Here is a 12,043-nt window from a genome sequence, read left to right as displayed (position 1 = left end):
AGATGTTGCAGGTGAATACAGCACACCTCATGACATGTGTGGGGAGGTGAGGGAAGGTTGAATGGTCCACCAGGAACTCATGGACAACTTTTTCTGACATCACTGATGATTAACTGCATGCACTTGTATCTCCACCATGGAAAGAACACTACATATTGTGTACACTCAACAGTGATGGATTTTCCATTCAACAAACCCTGATCCCGAACTCCATCAGCCACCACACACCCTGATCCCCAACTCCAACACTACCCCATAGCCTTATCCCCAAATCTATCACCTACCCCACACCATGATCCCAAACTCTATCACCCACCCAACACCCTCAGTCTGTCCCATGTGCTAAACCACCACTGCTTCCTTTTGTCCCCTTTTTGCACTGGCAGTGGAGCATGAGACACAAGATGCTGAAAGCACCTGGTGGCTTGCTGGCCACTGAACACTCAGTACATGTGGCTGACATAGAACTGACTGGCTCACTGCCATGGAGGTGTTACATGGTTATATTTATTCCTCTGGCCATGGTCTCGTGTGAGGCCAAAATTTGTTCTGCAAGCTCCCTCACACTCTGGCTGTTAAGGGTGTTACTTGCATGTGTGTGCACTGTAATTTGTCATAGTCAGACAATGAATGTGGCCACCTGCCTGCAGGCCCCCTGGATCACGTTGTGCATGGCCTGTGAATGGCACTATTGCTCCTGTGTGATGGCGGGCATTTCTGCCTGCTGTTCCTTGATTCTGTTCTGCTGCTCTCATATGGCTTGCAATGTGGGACGCTGCACTGTCTCAGGAGGAGGTTGTGGGACCACACCATCAATGTGGGATGCCCAGCCCGCCTGCTCTCCATGGCCATCCATATCCTTGTACTGTTTGAAGTGGAGGGAACAGCAAGATGACAACCAAGAGGGGGATGATCCCAGGGGTGAGAGGCTGCACACGGGGGAGGATTCCAATGAGAAGTGGCTGGAGTTGGATGAGGAAGACTCTGATTGCACAGTGGCAGCAGGTGCAGCAGGCTGGGTACATGCCTGGAAGTTGTCAGCACTCGGGCCAGTGTGTAGTACTCCTGATTCCTCAGCAGTGGTGGGGGGTGCTCCTGTTGTGGCAGGAGCTGCAGTCTCCGAAATAGCCTGAGTAGGTAAGTGGTTTAATCATGGCCAGTGTGCCAGTGGTCATGGAGGTGGATGGAACTGTCCCCTTTTTAATTTTTTGGTGACACTCCCACTCCTGGACGAGGCATGGCCTATGGCCTTTGTACTGCCTGATGGTGCCTTTGTGCCCGAGGTACTGGCACCTTCGGAGGGTTGCTGGGTGTCTTTTGTGCCTGGTTGGAGACATGAAATTGTGCGTCAATGTCTTCATTGAAATGTGTTAGGTGTGTTGTCATGTAGTGTTGCGTGTACTATGGGCCACAGGGTGCTAGGCCTCCAGGGGGGCATACTTCATCTGACTGACTGTATGGCCAATTGATGTGCGTGCACAGGGTCATTGTGGGGGTTGTGTCTTGCTTGGACCATGCAGTCATGTGCATCACTGACATAGAGTGTCATGCATGTGCTTATAGGACAAGACAGATGTTGCTTGCCTATCCTTTAGTACTGTCAGCTGAAGGGTGCCCTGCTAGTTGTGGTGGAGTCATGGAGACATACATAAGGATAGACACTGTCTCCATGGGGGCCATGAAGCTACTGGTCAGTTGCAGTGGTAGTTAGTCTTCAACACACATCCAGTGGTATTCTTTGATTCACATGTGCTACATGTTTGGTACCATGCTTGCTGTGGTGCCTGTGCATGGGTGACTGGTGTGTGGGCAAGGGGTGGTTGTGATGTGTAATGCAGATGTGTGTCAGTCCTTGTTACTTGCAGTTCAACAGTGGTTGTTGCCTGCCCTCGTCATCCCACTTGGTTTAATCTAATGGGGATCACAGCTTCAATGATTTTTGATGTAGTGGCCTGCAGTGTGACATGGATGGGTCATGATTTGTCATAGTTGCTGTCGCCTGGATGCATGGCAGTTTGTGTATGTCTACATGCTATTATGGTGGTTCTGCAATGAGCTCATCATTCACTCATGTACTCACCAGGTTCTCCTTGGCTGCTGACTCCGACCTCAGCTGAACCCACACCCTCCAGGCACACGATCTGGAGGATGCTACTGACCATCTCCTCCCATGGGGTCAGCTGTAGAGGCTCTACTGTTCTTTCAAATGTGGCAGCTGTCTCCTTGCAGTGATTAAAAATTAGGCTGCAGACTTGGGCCTCAAGGTCGTTCCACATCTTCTTCATGTTTGTGTCAAGCGGGATATAGCACAGATCCACCACCTTGTCCCTAATGTCTGCCCAGATTGCATTCTTGCATTGCAGGGTGATTATCCGCTGTTGTGACCCATAGAGTACCTCAGAATGGGCCAACACCACTAGGACTGTCACCTTCTGATCACTGAATTTGGGTTTTCGTACCCACATTATCAGGTCCCTTTCACTTGGCCTTCCCTGCAGACACTATTCTGCTTGCCTCTGTTGAGTATTGGTGGAATTAATGTTGTGTACTTGATTTGCGGCAGTAATTCCACCAGACAGAATTACCGTTAACATCAATGGTGGGTGTGCACTCCCGCCAAGTTGGGATACACCAGTGATTCTGCCAGACACCACAGCAGCAACGGTAATTGGCGGAATTACCGCAGTTTTGACGCCAAACTCATAATGAACCCATTCAGATGGCAATTCAATGCCAACATTTTCCACCTGCTCATATCAAGTGCCAGTCAAAAATACTAGAGTAGCATTCGGCAAATGCACTTTCCATCTTCACAAAAATTGTTGATGCTAATTCTCTGTGTTTATTATTAAAGTATTGTTGAAAAGAAGAAATTTTCCGAATGCAATACTTTTCCTTATAGATAAGGGTACATCTTTTACCAGGCAACGCTATCTGATGCAATGTAGTGCTAACATTTTACATTTCCTCACATAACGTGCCACTGAATATTACTGTAGAAATATTTGGCAAGTACATGTTCCTTCTTTTAATAAACTTGAAAATGTCACTGCTGCTAATTCACCAATGCTTAGTGCGTCTTTTTCTAAAGTGCCTTCACAAAGAGTGATAGGTGAATGCTACAGTTTCAATAAATATAAGTGTATTTTCCAGGCACTGGTATAAGATACCTTCTAGCACCAACTTTGTACACCTAGTCATACCAAATTCCAGTTAATATACTATATGAATGTTTAACAAGTGCACTTTCCTTGTTAGACCCCAATAATAAGCCCTGCTGTGAAAAAGGCACGGTGTCACAGTTTGGACTGCGCCATTGAACTGCTGGAAACTTGCTGTCTTTGCCGTGATATATTTTTTTATTTATCACAGACTTTGCTGCTGGAATTCGTGGCACTCCTGTGACTTTAAGAAGTCCCTGGTCCTGCCTTCTGCCTGAAAGAGGAACAGGAAATTGTACTTAAATCTGGTCCAGCTGCCCTTGCGGCGATAGGCCCTGCTGTGAAGAGAGTGCTGTGTCACTGTTTGGACTGTTTGGCGGGACGCGGGACGCGGATGTCGGCAGAATAATCTACACATGCAAGTGAAGCCGGAGAAAAGGAGAAAAGGGTGGCGCATTTGATTCACACTTTTTGCTGTTTGTGCTGCAAGTGCAGGGACAGACTTACATCCCTGAATGTTCGACGCTTGATAACCCCTGCGCCGTAACTTGAAATCTTGGTGTCAGCGAGGATTCCGTAGAGTTGGCTGTAAGAGGAACCACCATATTGACATCTGTATAAAACGGCTTGGGGTGTTGCAGGAGATTGTGGGAGGTGTGTTCCTTTGATCCCGTAACCTTGCCCTTACCTAAGCCTCATACGTCTCAAGAAGTAATCATCTGAGCAGAAGAAAGAGCAGATCCTCTTGATGATTGCTGTTTTTGCTTAATCGTGCACACCAAGGTCGAATATATGAACCGCTGAACCTAATTGAATTTGTAAGACTGGAACAACTCTAAGTAATTGTCTACGAAGGTTGTTGAAACTGAATACTGAAACACATCTTGTGTATGTACTTCAACCGATCGTGACTGCGGAGTTGCCACTCCTTGAGCGGTCGGTTGACTTGTTTAAATAGAGTCAGGATCGAATGATCTGGGGGAGAACATTGTTTTGGAATTGTATGCAGCAACTTCCATGCGAAAATGTTGAAGTTTAACTCTAAACTAACACTCACGCCGCGCGGCAGCAGGAGACCTAGTCCTCTCTGGAAGTGAGATTAACACTACCCACCAATAAACATCCTTGGTGCTAAACCCATCCAGTGTAAAGGGCGCTACTGTTAGACTATTGGGATGAATAGGTACTCTTTTTTTTAATGCCCGGACTGGATTGATCCATTGTAAGAAGATCTAAGTCTCTTGCTGGCCAGTGGGGGGGGGGAGGACTAAGGCATCTCCACAAGCCATCGGGGTTCCCAGGAAGGCAAGTTATCTATACGTTGTGGTGCATTCTGTTTTGGGTGCTACGAAGCCTTCTGCTTTATACTAATTCTTTAAAGAGGCCTACAAGGGGGCTGCGAGGATTTCCTCTCCCCGATTGGACTTCATTCCACTCATTGTGCCGTAATCTGTAGGGGATTTTTATGGAACAGACAAACGTATATTCTGTATGTTTATTCACATTTTAAAAACTTGCATTTTGCCTGTCTTTTACATTAGATTTTTAGGGCATTTTATTCCCTTATATTTTATTATAGAGTTTTTTTTATATTAGATTGTATATTTATACAAACAAGAAAAGTGACCACACTTTTTCCCTGCCATATACACTTGATACGTAGGATTATTTGGTACCTTGATTTGGGTTACCTCTTTTGATATTTTCTCCTTACACAAACTTTGCTTTTATCATTTTACTTTTTCTGTTTTTTGGAGGCCTTAATTGCAAAAATATGCCAGCCCTAAGAAGCAGTTTTGGCTCCACTGAGGAGCATGCAACAAAGGGGCTGGATATACAGCAGGCCTCATCATCTGGGGCTGGGGGAAGGGAGAAGGAATTTCTTATAGAAAGGGAGCAATGCCCTCTTTTACTTAAGGTCCAAAATCTGCCAGAGTGTGAGATCTTGTTACAAATGGAGCCTTCCAAGAAGATCGAGACTGAGCCTTTGCTCCCTAATTTAATTCCGTCAACTATACCAGATTTTAATAATGACCTCAACCATCCGGAAACATTGTGTCCTTTGTCTAATGAGGCCTCACTAGGAAATACGGGGGTATGATTTAACCGATGAAGAGTGTTTACAGGAATGTGTGCCCGGTTTTAAAAGGGTTGTACGTTTACATGCATCTACACCCCTACAGGAGGCAAATCTAAGGGTAAAAATGAAGGGGAAATGGCTTCCTTATCAAATGTGTCAAGCAAAAGGGTCTCCAATGAGCATATTGGAAAAACTTGTCAAAGCCTTTTGTTTTCCACTTCTCTTTCATAAAGGAAACAGAGGACGACACAATGGCAGACCCATACAAATCTGTGTATCAGAATATTGTTATCTATGAATGTATTCTGAAGATTCAATACATTTTCCACCTCTCGTTTGAAAGCGAACTAGCAACTCTATGCTACATAGTTGCACACAAACTAAAAACAGGCAGCAATATTTTAAATATTTAAACATGTCCGCTTGTGAACTCCTACAAAAGATAAAAGAAAATAAAGATACAGTGTTGCAGTTAAGCATTACACCTTTCTTGGTAAATGTGTGTGGTACAAAGGAATGGTTATTCCAGCATCATGCTGAAGTGCCTTGTATGTTAAGGGATCTAGGTCAATCCACAAGGTTTGTTACTTTAAGTTGTGCAGAATATGCATGGGGCTTGACTTTCTATCCACTGCAAACCAAAATAAAGAAGGAACAGACATAAAGGTCCAGGAGCACGCTGTCCTCTTGCTCCTTTCAATGTCTCCAGATACTTACACCATTGTTTCAATTCCATGCTGCACGTCATCTGTAAGAAAATGTGTCCTCCACTCGGAGAAGTAGAATGCTTCTTTTGGAGAAAAGAGTATAAAACCAGAGAAGCACCAAACATCCACACATCCACATGCTTTTGTGGATAAAAAATGCTCCAGAATCTGGACATGACAGTGATGACACTGTTTTATAATTTAGTGAAAACTACATTACATGTGACATCCCTTAATAAAACATACATAATGACCTATGGACACAAATATTATGTTTCCAAGGAAATCAGTGTGGCAAATGCTGCTGCCCTTTAAATAAAAACGAAGGAAAATACTTCACCAAATGTCACTTTGGATTCCCTAAACCTGTTTGTGCCAAGGGTCAAGTAAATAGTTTCATGTCCAATGTAAGGCACAGTGTCATATGAAAATGTCCCCAAAACACATACAACATTAAAAGAGGTGAGGCATCAAATATCACAATACTATCATTGCTCCCTTGTGGAATGCTAATATATGCATTCAATATATTGCAGACAATTCAATTGCTGTTTCAAGATATTACACACCACATCTGAGAAGAATGAGCTAAAAGACCTCTGGAATGACAAGCTATCCAACATCACCCTATCACAGAAATGGTACACCTTTAGTATCAAAATGCTGTGACACAGAGAATGTATGTCATATGAAGCTGCAGATTGTTAAACAGGGTTTCTGGTGGTACTCTTGTTCAGAGAGGAATTGCCATAGAATTTCGGTGCTGGACTGCCCATCTGGGCGGGACAAAGACTGATATGCAAATGGATATTTCCCATCTGTGAAAGGTACAGTGAGCAAAAAGCGAGTGCTGCAAACTCTCATCTCAGAACAGGTTATCATGCTATGTTCTTTCTGGAGAGGAGCATCTGCTACCTTTTTTGAAAGATTGTTAAAAAGTTACAGCCTTGTTTGGGAAATCTGACAACATTTTATGGCTAAATCTTGGTCAAGCTTCATCACGAAAAATAGTACTGAAATTGTATCAAGAAATGGAATCAATAGCCACAAACAATTCCAACAGCCACTATATTTAAATATAAACAATCTCATAGACACATAATATCCACACATAAGTACTGCTTTGGAAAACATATGCCTTGATGATATAGCCCAGAACTATAGCTCCAAAAATAATGTTGTGCCAGATGAGACAATGGAAAATACTCACTGTTAAACTGTGAAGGAAGCCTAGTAAGACTTTCAAAACCCAGCCTAACACCATGTAAAATGATTGTTAAAATCTAAAGAACATAGATATCGTTATTACTTGCTCCTACTAAAATTATTCAGACCTTGGAGAAAAGAGGAATAATTCTTAGGTGACCATGACACATTTGAAGCTGCATTGTAGGCAAATTAAAGCAGGGTAACAAATCAAAACATTAACAGTACAACAGAATGTTCGACAATGACGCCAACAAGAGAAAGCAATAAAAGCATTACAAGATAAAGAGACTGCTGAAAGGAGTCCATCATCTATTACATCAAGCCAAGAACCACTTGGTGAAGCATTCATTCAAAATGAAGCAGAAATAGAAATGCATGATTTAGAAAACACCATGTTCCAATCCAAACAATCTAAACATGATTTGTCAGTGCTCAAATCATAGTAAGAAGAAAAATAAAAACAACAACCATTCAGCTGTTGTTACAGCGCCCACAGTTCTAGCTGCTTACAACATAGGAGGTATAACTTTACACCAGCCACTCCTTCTCCCAGTGGAACACCAAACCAAATTAGAATATTACAAATTGGCAGCAGAAGCTGCGACTGAAGTACACAGAATTAAAAAACAAATGAAAGTCTTCCTATTAGAGGAAGTAGGCATGGTTTCTAACCCCATGCTTGCATTAATCAATCTACAAATGGAGGAAGTCCTAAAAACTGGCTATGAGGAGCTTGTTGGAGGAAAACATGTTATTGTTTTTGGAGGCGTCCTACAATTAACACTTTAAAAGGCCAACCCAAATGAATGTACTCCTGGTTTATGAGGTAAACACGGTTATCAACTGCATGCTGGCTTTAATTCATCTCAGAGTACAGGAAGTCCTAAAAACTGACTATGAACAACTGTTTGGAGGACAATGAATGCCAAGAAGAAGAAGAAAAAATAAAAACATTACCAGATAAAGACACTGCTGAAGGGAGTCAACCGTCTATTACATCAAGCCGAGAACCACTTGGTGAACCACTCATTTAAAATGAAGCAGAAATAGAAATGGATGAGGTAGAAAACACCATGTTTCAATCCAAACAATCTAAACACGATTTGTCAGTGCTCAAATCATAGTTAAATGATGAACAACTCACCATTTTCCTTGAAGGAATTTCCACTGAGGAAATTGAACAATTTTTAAAACATGAACATAAAACTTGCATTACAAACATCTGTTCTTGTATGTAAGTGGTGAAGCTGGTTCCTGCAAAAGTGTCCTAATTAAAATTATCAGTCAGGAAATGTGCAGAAGAAAGAACAAACAACAACCATTCAGTTGTTGTAAAAGCCCCCAGAGGTCTAGCTGCTTACAAAATAGGAAATGTGACTTTACACCAGCTACTCCTACTCCCAGTGGAACACCAAATCAACTTAGAATATTACACAGCAGTGGTGTGGCAGCACAAGGCATGGGACGCTAAGCACAACCTTTCAGAGTCTATTTATTTACTCTTCAAAGTATGCATGTTAGCATTTATGCATGGAACAGCAGGTAACAGATTTAAGGTTTTTTTTTCTGTCATCACAGGAAATACAAGAATGGAACTATTGCAAGAAACTCATCTCAATGAAGACTTTACGCAGAGGTTAGACAGAGGCTGGTTGGGACAAGGGTTTGCATCAACGTACAACTCAAAATCACGGGTGACGGGGGTCATTATATTAATTAAAAATAGCCTTCCTTTCACAGCACTTAGCCATCATCAGATAAAGAAGCGTGAATAGTGTCAGTCAACATCCGAATACAGAACATTGAAGCAACCATTTGTAGCATTTATGCCCCAGCTTTAGGTGATGGGTCTTTAATTTATAAACTAGCTCAATTTCATTAGGTCCACTCAGTTGCAGATATCCTCTTAGGTGTGAATCTCAACAAAATGAAGGACCCACTGTTAGATAGGAGTAAAAATGTACAGAGGTTGATAAGAAGCAAGAATCGCAGGCTCTAAATGATATGGTCTCAAAATTTGACTGGATGGATGTGTGGAGACTGGATCATCCAACGGAATGGGTCTATAGCTTTAGATCAGGGGCCCATGATGTGTGCTCACGTATTAACTATGTAATCACCTTTAGAAAAAATGACTGGAGTTTTTGGGAGAGTGAAATTGGAGCATTACTTATCTCGGACCATGTTTCAGTTATAGTGGTGCTGTCTTTGGAATACTCATTGAAGTATTCAAGCAACTGGAAAATTAATGCATTGATTCTGCAGGATAAGGAAACCACAGACTAAATCACTAAGGAAGCTGAACTATTTATACATATAAACCAAAACGGTGAAGTTAATGTACAGGTAGTCTGGGAGTCCTTCAAATGCTACATGAGAGGATTGGCAATATGGATCTCAAGCAGAAAGAGAGTGAAAGAGAGATGAAGTCCCTGAGCGAAGCAATAATAAAGCTTGAAAATAGATATTATAAAAAACCCAGGTGTGGATATGAAGAAAGAGCTTGAAAGGGAACGGTTATAGTTGAAGAAACTCTTGGCAGAAAGGCTGAGCATGCATTGTTTGGGACGAGATGTACCTATTATGAAGATGGTGAAAAGTGTACTAGACATCTGGGGCACTGCTGAGGAAATGGAGAGTCAGAGAACCATTAATTCAATCGATATGGGCAACAGATCGAGAATATCAATAAAAGACTTCAGCGAAATGTATGAAAACCTTTATTCTGTTGATGTGTTGGAAGACAAGACTTCTTTACTGAATTTGGTTAATATCCCAAGGCCAAATATTGAAGAAGCAGAATCACTGGCAGTGAAATTCTCGACAGAAAATTTAAGGAAAGTGGTTCACAGTTTAAACACTGAGAATATTCCAGGTCCAAACTGCATTCCAGTAGAATTCTATGAACTAATTCCAGAGGAAGTTAATTTGCTGATGCTAGATATGTTCAGAACATCCCTTGGATCAGGTCTTCTTCTGATATAATATGATATGATATGGCATTTATAACGCACCTATACACAATTGTTTCAAGGCATGACACAGCAAGGGAGGGGGAACAGAGGGAAGACAAAGACAACGATACTACTAGGCCAAGTGTCATTCAGATTGCGGAAGTGCAGGGGAAGGGGAGGGGAAACAGCGTGGGGTGGTAGGGGGGACAGTGCAGTACATGGATAATAGAACAAATAACAATGAGAGAAGTAAAGTCAGCTGGTGGCAAATGCAAGGTATGTGCAGACATCATGAGTTAAGCGCTGGTGGGGGACTGTAGGGATACAGAAACAGTCCTTAAGTGCGGGTGTTGCCAGGGAGGCACTGCAGGAGTGTAAGTGGCAGGGGAGGGGACCAGGGCCCAAGATCAGAGAGTGGCTTGGTAACCAGTGCAGTTACAGCCAGGAATTCCGCAGGGGAGAGGAGGAGAGAAAGCAGAAGCAAAGAGGAAGGTTTTGAGGTGATTCAGACCCAGAGATCGTTCTCCTCAAGTTTCAGGGAGGCAGGGAGGCTTTTCCAGAGGGATGCCCCAGCTGAAGAGAGTGATCTACCACCAACTCATTGCTTGGAGAAACGACTGACCATGAGGGAGTTGGAGGTGAATGAGGAAAGAGCTTGAGAAGGAAGATACTTAGGAAGAGAGAGTTGAAGGTATTGAGGTCCCAGGTCCCAGAAGGCCTTGTGGACAATGCAGAAGGTTTTGAACTTAATCCTCGCAGCCACTGGGAGCCAGTGCAGAGATTTTAGTCCTGGAGAGATACGATAACTGGGCTTGAGGCCAAGGAAAAGTCTTGCAGTCCTGTTCTGGATGAGTTGCAGAGGGTGGAGAGTAGAAGCAGTGTCATCCGCATAGCACTGAAAGTTGGGTCAGAGAGCGGTAATGTGGTGGGAAGTGCCAGGGATTGTCTGAACAGTCAGGGAGAGAAGTGGGACCCCTGGGGGAAACCACAGGTAGATATAGAAGAGAACAAGTAATCAAATTGGACCTGGGAGGCTCGATCAGAGAGGAAAGAAGTCAGCCATGCCAGGGCCTGACCAGTGATACCCAGGTTATCACGGAGACGGTTCATCAGGATGGCATGGTCTACCGTGTCAACGGCAGACGAGAGATCAAGTAAGTTGAGGACACAGGGGGTGTTGGAATCAAGGGTGCAGAGCAGTTCTTTGCGGATGTACAGGAGAGCAGTTTGCATGCTTCTGGCAGCTCTAAAGCCAGACTGATGGTCATGAAGACAACCAACAGATTCAATGTGAAGATTAAGCTGGTGACTATTATTCATACACATATATCAGTCTTGCTTAAGAAGGACAACGTTATCTTTCTACCAGCTAGTTATAGACCCATTAGCTTGATAAACATGAATGGAATCATTTTGGCCAAACTGCCTGGAAAAGATTTTCCCCAAATGGATCGACTCCAATCAAACAGGTTTCGTGAAGAGTAGATACCCTTAATATGAGACGGTTTTTGTTGATCTTACAAGCAGGGAGCAAGTTGAGTAGAGATGCAATGGCCCTTCACTTGACACAGAGAAAACATTGGATTGGATTGATTGGAACTATCTCTTTGATATGTTAAACAGATTTGGTGTCTGTGATGAGTTCATTGGTTTGGTTATACTGTTATACAACAGGCCAAGAGATGCAGTAATTACCACTGGTTACATCTCTGAACCCTTTGAGTTGAAGAGCAGAATTAAACAAGGCTGTCCTCTTTCACCTCTGCTTTTTATCCAAGCAATGGTACCACTTGCCATGGCCTTGAGAGAAGAAGGCTGAATCAAGAGCATTAACTGTGTTGGTACTGAACAGACGGTATGGCTGTATGCAGATTATCTGCTGCTGATAGTACAAGACATCACAAGCTCATTTCCAGCTCTAATGGAGATCTT

Source organism: Ambystoma mexicanum, chromosome 5p (genome assembly GCF_040938575.1).
Source record: "Ambystoma mexicanum isolate Mex_15411 chromosome 5p, UKY_AmexF1_1, whole genome shotgun sequence".
Classification (NCBI taxonomy): domain Eukaryota; kingdom Metazoa; phylum Chordata; class Amphibia; order Caudata; family Ambystomatidae; genus Ambystoma; species Ambystoma mexicanum.
Note: the sequence above shows the minus strand (reverse complement) of the source record.